The sequence below is a fragment of the Varanus komodoensis genome, unplaced genomic scaffold, assembly GCF_004798865.1.
Source record: "Varanus komodoensis strain SLA01 unplaced genomic scaffold, ASM479886v1 scaffold23, whole genome shotgun sequence".
Taxonomy (NCBI): domain Eukaryota; kingdom Metazoa; phylum Chordata; class Lepidosauria; order Squamata; family Varanidae; genus Varanus; species Varanus komodoensis.
This window is the reverse complement of record NW_025335627.1, coordinates 15,329,694-15,348,854: the sequence shown is the minus strand read 5'-3', so window position 1 is coordinate 15,348,854 and position 19,161 is coordinate 15,329,694.

Here is a 19,161-nt window from a genome sequence, read left to right as displayed (position 1 = left end):
AATGCATTCTGGCTGTGTATTCTTTCCCCTGTTGCATTTGTTTTGTTATGTATGCAGGTCGTTATGCTGCTGCAATGATGTTAGCAGTAGTCCTAGAGCAGCCTTTGATCTGCAGGATACAGGATGCTTCCTGCCATGCAAGCTGACCCACCCGAGGAAAGTTTGACCATGGCTGTTGTTCATGGTAATTTATGGGAAAGTGCCTGCACCTTCTAGAAAGCTCTGTAAAGACCTGAAGGAATAGCTAATTTGGTTCTGTTGCTGGTCATGGGCCTGTTAGGGTACTAAAAAAAGTTTAGAGCAAGGAGAATTATTCCCAGCATCTGCAGCACTTGGTTCATTTTTAAAATTTTATTTTAATGTCACCACCTTGGAAGGAGCTGCCCTTAAACCATAATTTTGTCATCCACTTGTTTTTCTTTTCCAGTAGCAATATGCTGCCCCAACATTTTTTTAAAGTGGTGTCTCTCAGGAAAAGATGAAACTTGACATCCTGTAATAAGTAGCCGTTGGGGTAACTATATATTTATCCACTTTTAAAAACATGTCATAGTGTGTAGAATTCAGAGTCATGGTATCTGTCACATCTGGTTAAACAATAAGAAGCAGCTAATAAAAACCCAGGTGCATATAATGTGAACAGGGCACTAAAAATACTCTAGTAATAGGCATTGCCATGTTTCTTTTGAAATATCAGTTGGTTCCTGTCATGCATAAAGGTGACCTGGAAAGGAATCATAGGCCAGTGTAATACAAAGCTGCCAAGTTCCACTGACAAACAAACATCTGGTCAAAGTCTTGGTGGAGCATTTAACAAAACCACACATTTCCTTTTTAATCCATTTTCTCCTAGTTTTGTTGGTGAATATTTCTGAATGAGAAATTGGTGAATTATATATTTCTCTTCCATGTCACTTTCACGTGTGTTTGTCTATGCATCTAGTTTGTCCTATACCTGCCTCAATCTGCAATTTTAAAAAATTGGCACAAACATTTGCATTTATATATGTATTTCTCAACATATTTTCCTCCAAACTATGCATTCTTAAACTATGCATTCCATACTTCTCTGAAAATACACATCTCTAAGTTATTTTCAAAATATTCATTTTTAAATGTATTTTGCTATTTTCTAGCATGGAGAACTATATCAGAACATTTGGCAAGCTTGGAAGCCAGTAGATAACTGAGGCTGCCCTCTTATATATTTTACTGGAAAGTGGCTCCCACTGCATCCAGTGAGGTTTATTTTTGAGCAACATGCACAGACTTCTGTCATATATTCCGATCGGCACATTAGTCCAGGATGGACAGATCAGGTCCTACTGGAACTTGCGAAGATCAGCTTCCTCCTCGATGATCAACATCTAGTTTCATTCTTTCTGAAATAATCTGCCAGTCAAAACAGTCAAAAACAAATGTTTTCATGTGGAAGCTGATCTTCTAAGCAGACACATGTCGACATCTCACAAATGGGAGCTGGATTGTCAGATACGCGATCAACTATTCCATCACTGGGGTCATCTGGACATAGACTTGTTCGCTACCCAGCAGAACAGGGTATGTGAGACATTTTGCTCGAGAGCGGGAATCGGACAAGGATCGTCAGGGGATGCTTTTACGATCCCTTGGAACAATACAAACTTTTATGCTTTCCCTCCGATTCCCCTCATTATGAGAGTAATATCGAGAATAGTTCATGACGGGGCCACAGGACCACTGATAACCCCATGGTGGCCACGCCAACCATGGTTTTCGACACTTTTTCTCATCTCTCAAGACGAATATCTTCAACTTCCATCCGTTTCATATCTCATAACTCAGTGAGAGGGCACTGTTCGCCACCCAGATTTAACATCGCTGAAATTAACAGCCTGGCAGATTCGATAACAGTTGGCGCTGACTCGGTACCAATGGCGTTTACATCTGATACGGGTCCTGTTCCCAGATCCGACACTCGAATCCAGTCTTCGAATCCATTTGTCTTCCCTACTTCATCGGATCCAATGAGTTTCCCATCGGGTTTGACAGTTTTCCACCTGGACATCCACAGCATTCTCGATTCTGCTTTAAGGCCTGAAAATCATACGCGGCTAAGTGGCGGCGATTCTCTATCTTTGCTGAGTCTCACTCGTTTCTTCCATATTCAGCTTCCATAGAGAATATTCTCCAGTTCCTCTTTGAATTCCACCATTTGAGACTTAAGCCATCCTCCATAAAGGTGTACATGGCGGCAGTTTCCTATTACCATGGTACAGTTCAAGGATCCTCCATTTTTTCTCAACCACTGATAAAGAGATTCCTTAAAGGGCTGCATAACCTCCATCTGACGGTCAGACCGGTTATGCCTACTTGGAGTCTTTCAGTGGTATTACAAGCACTAACAAGAGCCCCCTTTGAACCCTTGGTGACTATCGATTTGCGTCTTGTTTCTTGGAAGACAGCATTTCTCGTAGCAGTTACATCAGCCCGGAGAGCTAGTGAGCTCTGTGCCCTCAGGGTAGACCCTCCCTATTTGAATTTCCATAGGGAGAAAGTAGTTCTGCGAATGGATCCATCTTTTCTACCTAAAGTGGCTACCTCCTTCCACATGAGTCAAGAGATCGTCTTACCTGCCTTTTTTCCATCTCCATCGAATCCGATTGAGAGATCCTTACACATGCTCGACGTATGGCGCTGCTTAGCCTTCTATAGATCAAGGACTGAATCTGTTCGAAGTTCCAATAAGCTCTTTGTTAAATACTCTGAGCAGGACCAAGGTTTTCCAGTTACCCCTCAAAGACTCTCCAAGTGGATAGTTCACACCATTACTCTGTCCTACCAGTTGGCTAAGATAGACTTACCTAGAACCCCAAGGGGTCATTCTACTCGAGCTGTAGCTGCTTCTTCAGCCTTCGCGTCGGGGGTTCCGATTGACAATGTCTGCAGGGCGGCCACCTGGGCCACTCCATGTACATTCGCAAAACATTATCAGCTGGATGTCCATGCTAGACAGGACTGTTCCTTTGGAAGAGCCGTTCTTTCAGCTATTCTTCGGTGATGACACCTCCCTTCCTCCAGTTGGGGTAAGCTTGCTAATCTACCCATATGTGTGATGCACAGAGGCCACGACGAAGAAAAGCAGGTTGCTTACCTGTAACTGATGTTCTTCGAGTGGCCATCTGTGCAGTCACACAACACACCCACTGGCCCTGCTCGGTGTCACTGGGTGGTATTATTCTCGGTACCATATTATTCTTTATCCTTAGTACCTATACAGTATTTTCTTACTTGTTGTCGATACCGACAACGTTTCTTTACTAAGTTACAATTTGTTCTCTAGAGAGTGAACGTCCGGTCTATCAAAGACTGGAAAATGGCAGACACTCCACTCCATATATACTGCTAGGGGGGAGGGGAGCGGAGGTTTCCCGCCAAACCGTTAGCTATCAATCTCCCGGCCATAGGCACTGCGCAGGCGCAGCACCCATATGTGTGACTGCACAGATGGCCACTCGAAGAACATCAGTTACAGGTAAGCAACCTGGTTTTTTCAGAGCTATTTAGCTAATATTCACTGAATAAATAACATCAAAATTAATGGCCTATTAACTATTAATGGCCATTAAATACACATTTTATGTATTTTGAATACAGTTCACATTACTATATATAGTATCTTTTTCCCCTTACATTTTCTTCAATTATCATTGTTATCCATTTTATATCCAGATTTATTTGGAGCACCAAAAACCATGTTGCTGCAGACTGAAGTAGATAGTTGGTCTGGATCTCAAGTTGCTAATTTTCTCCTAGAATGAATGCGTAGTACTACCGCATACTGTATCTTTCAAAACTTTCAAATAATGCTCAGCCTAAAAATGGGCAATGTTACTTCCTTTCTGTAGAAGTAGAAACTGGTATCTGCATATTCCTGTGATCCAGGATGTGCTCCAGGAACCATATGATTGCTCATTGGGTGGCCTTAGCACCCCACCCCAAATCATTAGCAGCACCCCAACTTTAAAGGGGTAGAGGAGTCAAGCAGGGCTATTCTGTAAGGAGCTCTGCTGTACGGAACCATTCAAGCCAGCAGCACCGTCATTTTGGCCAAACTTGGGATCCAGGTCCTTGGGATCTCAGATCTCTGCCCTTGTCAGTCTGATCATGTAAGATTAGCTAGGAAATGGGTATGGTCTTATCTCTGATCGATGGCCATTTTTATTCATATCTTATGAAATGACATACATTTATCAATTTCAGGTAGTTTTATGTTGAAAATCCAGAAAAAAGATTTTCAAGAAGGAAAACAGTACTTTTACACTGCACAACAGTAATAAGCATGGCTGCTCTGTGTCCTGATGGATTACTCAGGGAGTTGCCTCCTCACTTCTTGCTAATGGTTTATTATGTGCTACAGGGCAGGAGTTAATTAAGACCTTGGTTTTGTAAGGTGAGATTTGCAAGCAGGTCTCTGAGAGTGCAAAACACCCAACACCTGTCAGTGGGCCCATTATGTTAATTAAACTGTGTCCTTTTGAAAGTCTGGCTTTTCATGTGTGTTTTATTTCAAAATGTATTTTAGAACTTTGGTTTATTCCTCCTTCACACACCTCAGGAACAGGTATAAGGTCTAAGTCATAATATGGCAAAGTAGTCACTTTTTGATTAAGCATGGCAATCAGACTCCTATTCACGTTAAAGGTAAATTTTTGACAAGTGTTTAATTTTCTGTGGAGTGGTGACACTAATTCGCATCGGTGGTTGTGAGTATGGAATAGAAGGATAGCATTTACAGAGGATTCATTAATCCAGACTAAGCAGGTGTGATCCCAAATTGTGATTGCCAACCATCTTGATTTTCAGTTGAGAAAATAGCCCCTTTCCCCATGCCTATCCTTTCATGTCAGTCTGTATTGCACAAAATAGAAACGGTGACAGAATTTAAAAATGTACTTAAACTAAAAATAAAGCACAAGAATACCCTGAATTAAGTTCAAATGAGGCTCAATCTTTGCAGCCACTTATGCAATGTTTGGATCTTTCCGTTCCAGTGCGGTTACAGTCTGCTTCAGAGGACTGTTTTGCAGGGAGCAGGAGGAGTGTGATTCACCAGTGGTGTTTCTTCTGCAAGGAGAAGGCCACTGGTGAATGCAGTCCCCAGACCACAAGCCAGTTCTCTAGATGAATAGATGCTTCCTAGCACTTGGCTCAGGTGGGTTGAAGTGGGGGTGGAGAGCTGAGGTCTGGAATGATGCTTATCATAGTCTCCTTCCCTCCCTGATCTCCTCCTCACTCCTTGTAAGCTGCTTTGCTCTATGGTGGCAATATCATGACTTTTCCTATGCTGACAGAAGGTAGCAATTCAGGACCTTGCTACCCATACATGGTCTTCACTGGTACACACAAATGTTGTCTGATCATGGTCAAATATAGAGAACCAAGCCCTCTTTGATGCCCAGCTTTGACAGAATAATGGATTTCACACCTCCACATCCATTATCAATCATCCATTGGGTATATCATTTAGGGCTCTGTCTTCCTAGGATTACACTTTACATTTTAGCTGTATGGGAGTGATGAATGGTGGAAGGAAGAAGGAAGAAAAATGTATCTCTTTTTCCTCAGGCTTGTTGGTTCCTGACTGTCTTCACCCCTGGGGGCTGATTCTGCTGTCAGGATGCATTTAAGCTCTGATTTTGGCACCAGGACATCTCCATTAAGCTTTCATGTTTTATTAAGAAATCAAACAATGCTAATTACCCTCCAGTTTTGATTTCTGGAACAAAACATACCAAGCAACTCAGAGTCTTCATTGTGGTAACTCGCATCCTGTAATTGAAAGACTTTTCAGCGAGCCGCCTAGCAAGATTTATGTACAAAAGATTTATCTTCGCTACCAGGGTTATTCATAACTCACCTTTAACCTATCATCTAGTGGGCTTCCTTTGAGGCTCAAAATAATAAAAAAATGGGCCTCCTTTTCAAACACAACAACATGTGAGCAGAATATATTTCAGCAGTCTACCTTCGCAAAGCAAGAAAGCTCTGAATTGTTGCATGCAAAGTCTGGAATCTAGAGAACCCTTTGCTCATGAAGGAACAACTAGAAATACAAAGGGGTGCATGCACTGGGCCACTGACTTACAGAAGGAAATACTTCCGCCACTTTAAGATTCACCCTCCCCTCTTGTGTATGAGAACAAAATCAGATTTAGTTACCACTGGAAAATCCAGCAGAAGTTCCAAGCGTCCCAGGGGAGCAAGCTTTGAAGGCAGCGGACTTTGAAGATCATGTTGGCATTCTGAATGTCTCCTTCTGCATTTCAGAACATTAATAGTTGGCATTGCAGACCTCATCGCAAGGCAGAATGTTTCATATTCCTTTGATGCCTGGAGGGCAGCATGCGATAGCCATTCCCACAGGTGGCAGGAATGGGGAGAATCCCAGTGGAAATGTGCACTCGGAACAAGGAGGGCAATTTCATCAGGAGAACAGAACAGGAGCTCAGTGGTCACTGCAGGCGTTTGTCATTTCTCTGGGGGAAAGCTGAGTGCAAGCACCGTTATACCTGGCTGCAGAGGCAATGACATGTTTCAGTGCTGGCTCTCAGGTCTCTCAAGCCAGAGGTGGAGGGAAAAATGGTGTTCCTCCATTTCACATTCAGAGGTTGGCAGGGTGATAGTGGAGTCTTTCTTCAAGAGTGGAAATGGTACAGTGTCCTCCACTGCAGCCGAGGACAGCAGGCGCACTAAGGGGGTGTGGGGTAGGCTGCAGAGCAACCACCGCGTCATTTGCCAACACCAGTTCAGATCTTCCAGGCCAAACACTGAGGCAGTCTGTGGCCAAATGCTTGGATTTGTCAGCATGCACAGACCTGACAAAACACATGCTTTTGAAAAATGCAAACATATACACACTGATCAATGGGAAAAGAATGAAGCCATTCTGGAGATGTGCAAAGTTGATGCATGCATTGGAAAAATGTAAGAAAATACACAAAAGAACTCTCCCCCCCATCCCACTCCCCCCCCCCCCAAAAAAAGGCTTTCAGTTTGATACAGGCCTAAGTTAGAACAAGCTCTGAAGTGACCTGAGATGTCTTTGGAAAGCTTGAAGGGGCTGCTCCGCTCCTCCCTTTTCCAGAGCTTGTAGTTTGTCTGACGTCCTGCTTCTGAGAGGATACAGTCAAAGAAAAAACTCTTTTTCCCTCATTGACTAAGGGAAATTTATAGAGCAAGTTCTTTTATAGCAAAACATTTCCTTCTCCACTGCCCCTAGAGGTACTAATAAGAGTATTATTAATATTTCAATATTATCAGCTTCAATGAAAAGCAAACCAATTTATGAAGATACACTGGTAAAATGGCTAAAATGAATATGCGCCAACATTCTAATGTCTATGAATTTTGATGTTGCGTATTCTTTAGCTATTCTCTGCATGCTCAAACCTTTGTCAACTATGTGCTGAATGTTTGATATCCTATTATATTTTACTTCAGCTTTGTTTGAGACAATATTCTGTCATTGCTGCAGTTGAATTTATTATTTGTCAGTATTTGGTAGTTAGCTTGCAATGACAATACATTCTTTATAGTCTGGGATGGAATATGTGCATGGTATAGAGGTTGGAGTGTTGGCCTGGGGACCTGGGAGGTCCAGGTTCTAGTCCCCCATCAGCCATGAAGCTCATGGAATGAGCTTGGGCCAGTCACAAGCTTTCAGCCTAACCTACCTCACAGGGTTGCTCTTGTGCGGATAAACTTGAGAAGAGGAGGACTTTGTAAGCCATTTTGAGTTCCCTGAAAGGAAAAAAAAAAGATGTCATAGAATCGTAATTAATAAATAAATGTGCTCAGCATTTTACTGATGGCTCTCAATAAATGGTTTGTAGCAATTTGATAGCTGACGGCTTATGGTACTTCCTATTTAATGCCTATCAAAACAATCCAGACAAACCAAACAAACAGAAGGATTCAAATTTCCCAGTTTTGAGGTGAAATATAATATACAGAAGGTAAATTCAAATATTCAACTTTGTAGTCAAAGTCTGAGTTGTCAAACCAGTATTTAATGTGAATTTCAAATATGTGAATATTTATCCCAGCTTTGGTCGTGAATTGCACTGGTAACTGGTGTGTAACTAGACCTGCATGCGCATGCAGACTGGTGAAGCAGCTCTTTAGCTTTGCTTAGCAGAGCTTTTTATGGCATATTTAACAAACTGCAGCCACTCCCCATCTGTGAACCTGAAGCCACCTCTTCATGAGCCTCTCTGCTTGGCATGGAGTACAAGTCAGAAGGCAAATGCAGAAGCTGCATTCATCGATGTTCTTCATTTCCCATCCCTACAATGGAAGTAATGTGCTACAATTACTATTAAGAAAAGTGGGGTATTCATGCATTCCATCTGTGGAGCAATGTAGGCGATCCAAGAATTACCACCAAAAGAGAGCTCCAAACTGACAGTCTTCTGCAAAATAATCAGTAATGGGTAATTCATTTTGTAATTAGCTTCTGGTTGTTGTTATGTGCTGTTAAGTCATCTCTGACTTATGGCGACCTTATGAAATAGAGCCCTTCAAAATGTCCCATGTGTGATAGCCCTGCTCAGGTTCTGCAAACTCCCAGCTGTGGCTTCCTTTATGGCATCAGTCCATCTCATATTTAGTCTTCCTTTTCTTCTTCTGCCTTTGTCTTCTCCAGTCAGGCTTGCCTTCTCATGATGTGCCTGAAGCATGGTAGTCTCTGTTTTGTCAGGTTTGCTTGCAAGGAAAACTTGGAAACCCTCTTCGGTCAGAAACAGTCCCTGGCAGTCTTCTACCATCACGGGTCTCTTCCCAAACGGGTGAGAGAGAGAAACTGTGAAGAGCTCTAGTAACAATGGGGCAGGAGACTCGTTCATAACAGTAGATGCATCAAGACAGAAAGGCCTTTGCTCTGTGAACTCTCTCAAACTTGCCAGGCTATGTTAGGCAAAGTAAGTTGCTCAGCTGAGCCTGTTATCAGGCGGGCCCAGAATTCAGTGGTGCAGGAGGCCAGATCCTGGTGGGCTTGAAAGGAGGAAACCCCTGAATTCATCTTTCCAAGTCTCCAGATTGTGACGCTCCATAAATTTCTATGAATAGCTGGTCCGTTGTGGTTCATGGCTGGTTGGAGGATGCTGGGAGTTGTAGTCAACAGACCTGGAGAAAGGCTGTAATAGTCTATTGCCAACAAACCTTGATACTTAAGTTGTCTTGTGAATACATTTTTATCTTTTACGTCAACATTCTGATACGGCTATGCTTCTGAAATGGTAAAATATCACTTTGTTTTGGGGACCAACTGATTTATGCTGTAGCTGTTTCCTAATACATACGTTTGATGGCCATGGTTTACTCTTTTTGTAAACACATCTAACTGTTAACAGATATCTGAATAACACTTTGTTACTACTTAATTCTGCATGTAAAGTTCAATAGTTAAATTGGCAACTCACTGATTAGGGTTTTTGGTTTTTTTTACTTGTACACATTCAGTCCACAGTTTATTTTCCACATTGTCTTAGCTTTGTTGATCTCTTTGTTTGCCTGTTAGCAGAGAGCTTAATTATTTTCTGCAAGCACTCATAACACAAAATGCACAAGCTGCATAACACAGGATTATCACTGTAATCCTACAAATATGTCCAAACCAGCACAGAGAAGACTTTAGGCTGTGTATTTGTTCCTCACAAACTGAAGCTGTCAAGGAAGAACAACAAACAAACCAAAGCAGTTCATTTCTACTAGCTTAGTCAGGGGCACAGGACTGTTGAGAATTACGACATAATTTATATACATAATGGGAGAATTGCTACAGTAAGTAATGCCTCATATTTCAGTGGATGAAGAAGATGCCTTGAGGCAATTAGGTTTGCTAGAGGAGTAATCTGCAATCTTTGAAGTTTTGAGACTCACCTTTAACCCCAAGACTGATTATTTTTACTGCTTGCCTCCCCCTCCCCCCTCCCCCTGTCTGTGTCTCTCAAAATTGGCTGGAAGTACTGCATGTGTGCCGGCAGAGATCCCTAACCAGAATGCCTAGAATTCACTGTAAACAATATGGCAGTATTTAATTTGAGATGGCTGTAGGGAGCCATGAACATTTGATTTGCATAGAACCGGTGTACATTTGTAGTACAGCTATGCCTCCTTTCCTTCCCCAGCCACGCCCCCATCTGTCAACTTCCCCGTTTTTAAGCTAATGCTTTGAACCGCTGGTGTGAACCACTACCTGCATTGCTCTGACCCATTTGCTGACCACCCATGTAACAGAGTCAGGAAAAGAAGACCCAAGAGTTGAAATGTGTCTAGAGAACGTAGTGTGGACAGGATGACACCATCACCACCACCACCACCACACTCTCTTTTTATTGTCTTCCAGTCATAGTTTTTTTCCTCCACAAAGACTACCCATGGATAATATTTGGAGGAAATTCAGCATCAGAATGCAAAATACATTTCCCTCCAGGAAGTGGAGATAAGATTCATCACCTTTCCAGCACATAAGAGCTTTCTACTGAAATGTATGCCAAAGTTATATTCTGGTATGTTACTTCTGTGTGTGCATGTGTGTACAAGTATGTATATTATACCTATAAGAAGAAGAAGGAAAAAAGGGTACATGAGTACTGTTACTAAGTCCTTCGTGCTTGGTTACTCCAAAGCTGTGAGACAACCACCTAGCATACATCTCAGAGTATAAATCTGCCTTTTAACCTTCATGGTTGCTATTGAAAGTCTTTCTGAGATATTTCACTCTTCATTAAGATGTGCTAAATAGGCTTTTTTCATCGTTAATAATGAAAAAGTCCCATTTTGTAACTACTCACAAAATCAAATTAATATTAATTGTATTCAGCTGTACGCTAGCAAGGGGAATTTCAATTGCTTTAACAAGACAGTTAATTTCCTTTTTTAAAAAAGCAGAGCACTGAGAAAGGATGGAAAAGAATAGTTGTGGGTCATTTTTTTTTTTTTATTCAGTTGGATTAAGTGTTTTGTTTTCCTTTGCAGAGAATACCTTTCAAGAAGACAAAACAAGTTCATTCAAGACTCAGTATGTAATTTTTTTCTTGGGGACACATAGCTGTGAGTAAAAAGGGCGGCTGGAGGAGGGCTGGGTACAGTGCTTGTCTCCAAATTTCATTATTGTGCTTCAGAAATAACTACATTCCTTGCCCGGTTTGGCACTCTGAGCCTGCAGGGTAACCAGGGCCTCCAGAAGAAATATTCTGGACATAAACTATAATGGGAAAGGCTGAATTCTCATTGAGATAGTAAAACTGTATCCCAGCTGTCCAGCTTAAAGCTGCAGCTCAACGACTCATGGGAGATGGAAGGGCAGAATAGGTGTCTAGCTTGTCCTTATCTGCAACATGTTAGTTCTCTGTGTGGGAGAGCATGAAAACTTATGAGCTCCAGCTAGCAATCTGAGACAAGGCAGCCCAGTCTGGCCTTAGAGCCTGGCCCAAGTGTTATCCTACCCTTTCAGAGCGGATCTTGCTGGAGAACTTGGTGCCCAGCACAAAAAAGACTAATTCTGAGAGCTCCTCTTATTGCTCTTGCCAACTTCAAGCCTGGGCTGGTGTCAAGGTTAGGCCTTCCCACAGGAATCCACTGGCAAAGGTCCCCTGAACTTGCTCTTCCTCTTCATCATTGCAGTCTCTGTGTGTGCCTTTACGTAGCTGCTCTGGCCCTGGTAATGCTCAGCAGATGCCATGGGTGACTGGTTTCCTGGCTTGTCCACCTGTGAGCAAGCAAATGAGCAATGAGAAAGCAGATGAGAAGCAGGAGCAGCTGATGGGGGTGAGAAGTGTCGGCACTGGCTGGTGGGCACAGCTCTGATCTAACACTTCTTAAGCCAGGGAAGCAGGAAATCTAACCTTATTCTACAGGTTCTCCAAGGTTTGTCTTTTGGGCCAGTACTAAAACTAGTTCCTCAACAGATCCCCCTGCCACACCACAGAGAAGCCCAATTCTAGCTGCATTATCTGTCTATCTGATTTCTTTGACACTTTCCCAAATAATCCCATGTAGTGTCTATCCAAGCCTTTCTTCTGTCTTGCATTGCTATGACATATAAGTGCAATGGTGCTTCCTTCTCCTGGCCGTTGTTTAACCCGAACTTGTACAGAAGTTGGCACTAGGTTCTTAATGAATGTTGCCCTTCCCCCCACCCTACTGAATTAGGAAATAGTACCCTGGTAGCCAACTAAGGGAAGCATCTCTGCTTGTAAAGAAAACTGCAGCAGATGATACTTTGAGAAGCATTATTTGAGACAAAGGGCTAGCTCTTGTATTGACTCCAGCAGTCCATTCTCATGCCAGAAGTAATTTAATTAGCTATAAATCATCCCTGCTAGGCAATGTCAAGTCTCATTCTGAGCATTCTCTGAGCTAGCAAATTATCTTCAGTGATTTCATGTTGTCTCTTTGCAGCTCATTCTAACATTTAATTGCTCTTTTTGGCCAGATCTTTACTCGAAGCGATTTCATATTCCTACATTCTATCCCTGTCATGAGCAACTGAAGGCTCTTCCAGTCTCCTTCCTAATGTGTCCAGAGGAATGCCCTGCAGGATGTGCCACAACAGCTGCTTAGCAGTTTTAGGAGTGCTCTACAGAAAGGAGGCATCCCCTCCAAATGTTTTCTTTCTTGCGCTAAAGAAATGACCTGCTGTTGCTTTTTGTGTAGTGAGCCCATCATCTTTACTCGCTGGTGTTCATTGTGAGCATTGCGCAAGGCACTCGGTTGCCTTTCTCCTGTTTCGCCTGTCTTCCTCCATATCCTAGTGGAAATGTCTGTTCTCATGTATTTTCAGCTTTTTTACTTTATACCAGTGGTGGTGACACTTCTTGCAGCCCAGAGGCTGAATTCCGATTTTGGAAGGGTGTTGGAGCCCACATTCTGGGATGGGTGGGGCTAAAGATGCAGGGTCTGGGATCAGATGTGGGTGGGGTCCCACCAAGTGTTCAAGCCACTGCTCAGTCCAGGAGCAAGCTCCACTGCAACAGATTTCAATTCTAAACTCTAAAGGTTGAACTATATTAAATACCCAGAATAACTTTTCAGTTGAAATGCCTTTCAATGGTTCAGGCTGTTGTTTTCAGTCAGTGGTGGGAACGAATTCTGAGTTTGGCCATCTTTCTTGGAAAACCTCAGCTCTTATTTCAGATCAGTTATCAGAGATTAGTACAGGGGTCCCCACACACAGCTGGAGAGAGAAGGGTCAGGGGACTTGCTGGCCAGGTGGGAATCATTGCAGGCCAGATATGGGCAGAGCTTTGTGATGCCTGGCTGTGTATGATGGGGCCCATACATCAGCACCCGTGTAACCAATAAGCAGCAGGAAGCTGTACTCAGAAGTGCCACTGAGTTCAGATAAGTGTGCACAGGATTGCAGTCCCGGTGTAGGAGCCATATCCTTTGTTCAACTTGCATGCAGAAGTAGGAGGGCTGTTTTATCCTTTGTCCTTTGTATATATCTAGACAGGAAGAGCATCTAACACCTGAGCTGGTGTGAAGTACTTGTCAAGTGTGTGAGCTATGAGGCAGGAAGTGTCTGGTCCCAGCCTTGGGTCATGAGCTCATGGCAGAGCATTAGGCAAACTGCTTGGTCTCAGGCAAAGCCCCCTTCCCCAGTCTAAAGCTGAAGGAAGATTGGAACACTGGCCTACCTTACAAGGTTATGGTAAGGATTACAAGCCGGTATCACGCATGAGCCTGGAGGAGTGTTGTCCGTGGGGTCACGAAGGGTTGGACACGACTTTGCAACTAGCAACATCACACATGAAGCACTTTACAGACAGGAAGTATTAGCACAGGGGTTGCTCCTGCTCTGGTGATGGGGCCACAAGGAATCTAAAGTATGTGCCACTTTGGCTCCCTCTAGTCTACTGGACTGAGGAGCAGGCAGAAACGTGGTCCAGGAGAGACCGGCAGAAGTGTGGGGCTCCATGTATGCCAAAGGCAGGCCCACTTGCTGTCCCGTTCCTGTCCACCTCTGCCACAAACTCTCAGTGCCTGCGCACTGGGCGGCAGCTCACCACTCCTGCCTAAGCGCATTGCTGTTCCTGCACGTCATTACACAGATATTATTTGTATATATGGTTCTATGAAAAGCTCCATGTGAGCAATAGAATTGCTCATCCTCTTTCCTGCAAAAGTTTGAAAATAGGGCCTGCTGTAAATGAGGCATAGTGGTAATGGTGCTCCCATTCTTGCTTTCAAGGAACTGCTCGTGACATAAGGCCAGTGGCATCGGAGACCTGGACCATGGTAACGCCTGTACCACATGTGAGTACATAGTAGCCACCATGCGAAGTGCTGCCATGGCCTTAGGGAGGGTGTACTCCCTGCAGTGGACGCACATGGCTGGGGGCAAGACTTTGGGTACTGGGACCACCGCAGCAATCAGATTGCAGGGGCCCAAGCTCAAACCCCTGGAGCCCCTTCCATGGACCATCTTCACCATGCGTGGCACTCAGTCTGCTTGGACCACCAAGTCCCAGTGCCAGGGACCTTGTTGGAGGTGAGATGGCCTTACAATGATTGTAGGGTGGGAAAACAGATGCATAGGCATTCCGGAAATAGCCAGAGAGCACTTCTTTTCCCTGGCCTTCTGTAGGGCTCCGTGCCCACTTGGTGGCTTACCAGACATGACTCCTGGGTCTGGCCAAGGGGCTGCTTGACAAGCAGACTTTTCTGCCAGCACTACCCCATCCAACAAAGGTCAGTCCAGGAGACCATGGCTTTCAAAATGAGAGAAATGTGATGCAAAATTTAATATACTAAATCTGATGCTTTTTGCATACCTTACCATGAAAGCAACCTTTTGGGGGCACGTTAAGGCACACATCATCTCAGCCATCAAGCTTGGAAGTATGACAGGACCCCTTGTGCATTGCCCACAAAACTGATCTTACCACACCACTCAAGTGCAAAGTAAATTTATACTCATCGGCTATGCTTTTCATTTAAAGGATTGCTTTCTAGCACATTTGATGTACAAACTCTGGTCAAAATTAAACAAGTGGATTAAAAATTAAGTATATTCTTAATGGGCAGTGTCTCCTACTAGTGCTTAGTGCCATTTAAGTTGGGATTATTAGTTCGACTGTTTCCAGTCTATGCAGGTTTCTATGTATTCAATTCTAAGCCTGTTATATTCTTTTCCTGACTTATCTTGAAATGCCAAAATGTGTTCCAAAAATCTTCACTTAAGTATTTTTAAAATATTTTCTGAAAACACACATTTTTAAATATATTTTGAGATGTTCTATGGCATCAGATCATTTGGGGAACCATGAAATCTGCTGAAAAACTGTATAATAATTCATATGTCAGTCTAGGAGATACAGAGGAGGTCCTTTCATATCAGAATTCACAATTCCTCAAGCATCTCTACATTTAAGTGGGACAGGAAACCACCGGGCAGCAAGGCATCAGCCTTTCTCAGCACTCCTTGTGGGAGTAGAACAAAATTGGCAACTTCTGAAACTTGCCAGGGTAACTTTTGCTCTCATCAATATTGCTATTCATGACTTCACAAGCAGAGGGACATATCTGTGATACTTTCTCCCTGTAATTCAGACAAACCAACCCAGTGCCCAATTACAATATCAACCTATGTATCATGACTTGTGCTTTACCTCGCTGCTGGGTGTAGCCTTTGCGTAACTGGATTGTTTTATTTGAAAATTATAAAATTACTATATTGTTTTAATTATCCTGAAGGTCACATATAAGTTGATTTTAAAAATAATTAAAGAAGCAAATCAACAATAAACTCTGTCTTTAATAAGCAAATGGGATTCCCACTGGACTTACAAGACAATGGCAGTACACACTGCATTCAAAACATGCCTGTCCCTTTCTTCCCCGCCCGCCCCAGCCCCCAGAAAAGAAGAGTGGAAAGATGAGTCCTTCGGTTCATTGCCCAGCCACCACAAGCCGAACTGTCCTTCACCCTTCTATGCCATGGTGCCTTGTGGCAGAACCCTAAACTGGAGGGAGAGCTTTGTGGAAGTGTTGGCTTATATCAGCAGGGAATGTGATGAAGCAGGATGCGCTGACATCCTGGCAGTTAATATGACAGTTCCATACAGCTTGAACTGCCTGATCCTACCTCATCTTGGAAGTTAAGCAGGGTCAGGCCTGGTTGGAACCTGGATGGAAGACTTGAGTCCAGCATTGAGCTGGTGGTTGGACCCGCTGGCCTGCCAGGCCCCTTCCAACTATATGGCTCTATGATTCGATCTATGATCTTGCTCATGGGCTTAGCTGAGGAAGGGGACTGCTCACAGATGCTGATCTTCTCCTGATGCAGTTGGCTTTGTCAGCTTTCCCTCACTGTTTGCTCTTCTGGAATTGAGAGGGAGGGGAAACCAGCTATTATTAATATTTGAATAAGTTTTTATAGACCTAACAAAAAGAAAACTAAAAAGTCATCAATCATCAGAAACATTGGACCTGCTGGGTCAGCCCCCACATTTTTTTCCATTTATGATCACTTAGAAACATATTTAAATCTATACAAAGTCCTGTTTCTTTAGCCAATAATAAAAAGAGTCCCAAGTTTGATAGAAATCAGTATCTTCTTTTTCCTTCAATGACAAAGTCAGTCTATCCATTTCTGCACAGTCCAAGATCTTTTTTAGGATCATTTCGTGGGTAGGTAGTTCTTCACTTTTCCAGTGTTGAGCAAATACAATCCTCGCCGCAGTAATTACATGTAAAATCAAATACATTTCTTGTTCACTAATATCAACAGGTATAATGCCTAATAAGAAGACTTCCTATTTAAAAGCTAAGGATTTTTGTAACATTTCCTCAAGCCATTTATGTATTTTAATCCAATACTTTTTCACATTATCACAAGTCCACCACATATGATAGAAAGTACCCAATTTATGTTTACATTTCCAACATCCATTTGACGTATTTGGAAACAGCTAATCTATTTGGTGACAGATACCATCTATAAAACATTTTATACAGGTTTTCTTTATACGAAGTTGCTAATGTTACCTTAATATTTCTCTCCCACAGCTTTTGCCATTTTTCTAATTCAATATTATATCCAAAGTTTTGTGCCCACATTATCATAGTTTCCTTAACCTGTTCATCTTTCATTCTCCTATCGAGTAAGAAATTATATAGTCTTTTAATCATTTTCTCATCTGATTTAAGCATCACCTGATCAAATGCTGTTAAATCTTTATAAAAGCCCCACATTTTATAGTCTTTAGCATATCTCGATTGTATCTGCACCTTATGCCACCAAGAAATATTAGGTCCTTGTTCTTGTGTTTCTTGATTCAATTTCAGTCCTCCATCATTATCCAAGATGTCGTCATATCTTATGATCCCTTCAAAGTTCAATGCATTTGGATATACAAGAGCTTCCATAGGTGAAAGCCATCTTGGTAATTTATTATACAGTTTTGTCTTTAACTTTTCCCACACCGACATTAATGATTTCCTAATATAGTGACTTAAAAAAGAGCCATGTAGCTTAGCCTTTTCATACCACATATGAGCATGCCAACCCATTTGCAAATCATGCCCTTCAAGATACAAAACTCTCTTATTTCTTAAAGTTATCCATTCTTTTAGCCACGTTGAAACAGAAGCTTGATAGTACAGCATCCAGTCAGGGAGACCAAAGCCCCCATTCTCTTTAGCCTCCTGAAGTATTTTTAGTTTAATCCTTGGTTTCTTCTTTCTCCATATAAATCTTGAGATTTGAAAATTTAAATCATCAAAAAAAATTCTATCAATTTTTATGGGAATCATTTGGAATAGAAACAAAAGCTTTGGTAATATATTCATTTTAGCCAGTGCTATTCTTCCCAGCAAGGATAATTGCAAATTAGCCCATTTTTCCAAGTCACTCTTAATATCCTTAAGTAGATTATCATAATTGTCTTCTTTCAGAGTGGTACACTTAGCTGTAAGATAAATTCCCAAATATTTAACCTTTTTAACATTCTGAAAGTCTACTTGTTCCACCAGAGTTTTTCTCTGCTCCTGTGTGAGATTTTTTACTTACCATTTCGTCTTTTCTCTATTTATTTTCGTCCCAGTAACCTCACCATATTCTTCAATCCTTTGTAGGAGTTTAGGCATCGTTGCTAAGGGTTCCTCCGTAATGAAAACTAGGTCATCTGCAAATGCTTGCAGTTTATAGCTTTCATCTCTGATTCTAGTACCTTTAATGTCCATATCGTCCCTAATATTTCTGTTTAACACTTCTAAGATCAATATAAACAGCAGAGGTGATAGCGGGCATCCTTGTCTTGTATTCTTTTGTATATCTATAATATTTGTAAATTCTCCATTGATTATAATCCTAGCAGACTGCTTTCGATAGATGCTTGATATCGCATTAATGAACTTTTCACCAAACTCCACTTGAGCTAGCTGTTGCTTCAAAAATTGCCAGTTAACATTGTCAAAAGCCTTCTGTGTGTCCATGAATAATAGTGCCATTGGTTTTTCCATATGTATCTCATAATACTCTAAGATGTCCAGGATAGTTCTCAAGTTATTCCTCATTTGTCTTTTAGGTAAGGAACCATTTCTTGAGTGAATAAAGTCTGTTAGATACTTCTTCAATCTTTCTGCCATTATGGAGGCAAAAATTTTGTAATCCATGTTTAATAGTGATATAGGTCTATAATTCTGAATCTGCGTCAAGTCCGTGTCTTCTTTCGGCATTAATGTGATATTTGCCTCTGTCCAAGTATTTGGTATTTTAGCATTTAACAATGCTGCATTACATATATCCTTAAGAAGCATAGCAAAAATTCCTTCAAAGGATTTATAAAACTCTGCTGGTAGCCCATCCGGGCCAGGAGTTTTGTCGTTCTTTTGTTGCTTAATTGCCTCTGTTACTTCTGTGATGGTTACTTCTTGATTCAATACCTTTTGGTATTTCTCTGGTAACTTTGGCAGGTTTTACTTTCTCAGTTGAAATCTCATCATTCTGGTATAGCTTTGCAAAGAAATCTTCCACTATTTTCTTGATATGTATACTTTGTACTTGCAGTGGTCCTTCTCCATCCTTCAATTTACTTATCAGTCTCTTCTCTCTTTCTTTCTTTACTTTATAGGCTAACCATCTCCCTGGTTTATTAGCATTTTCAAAGAAGT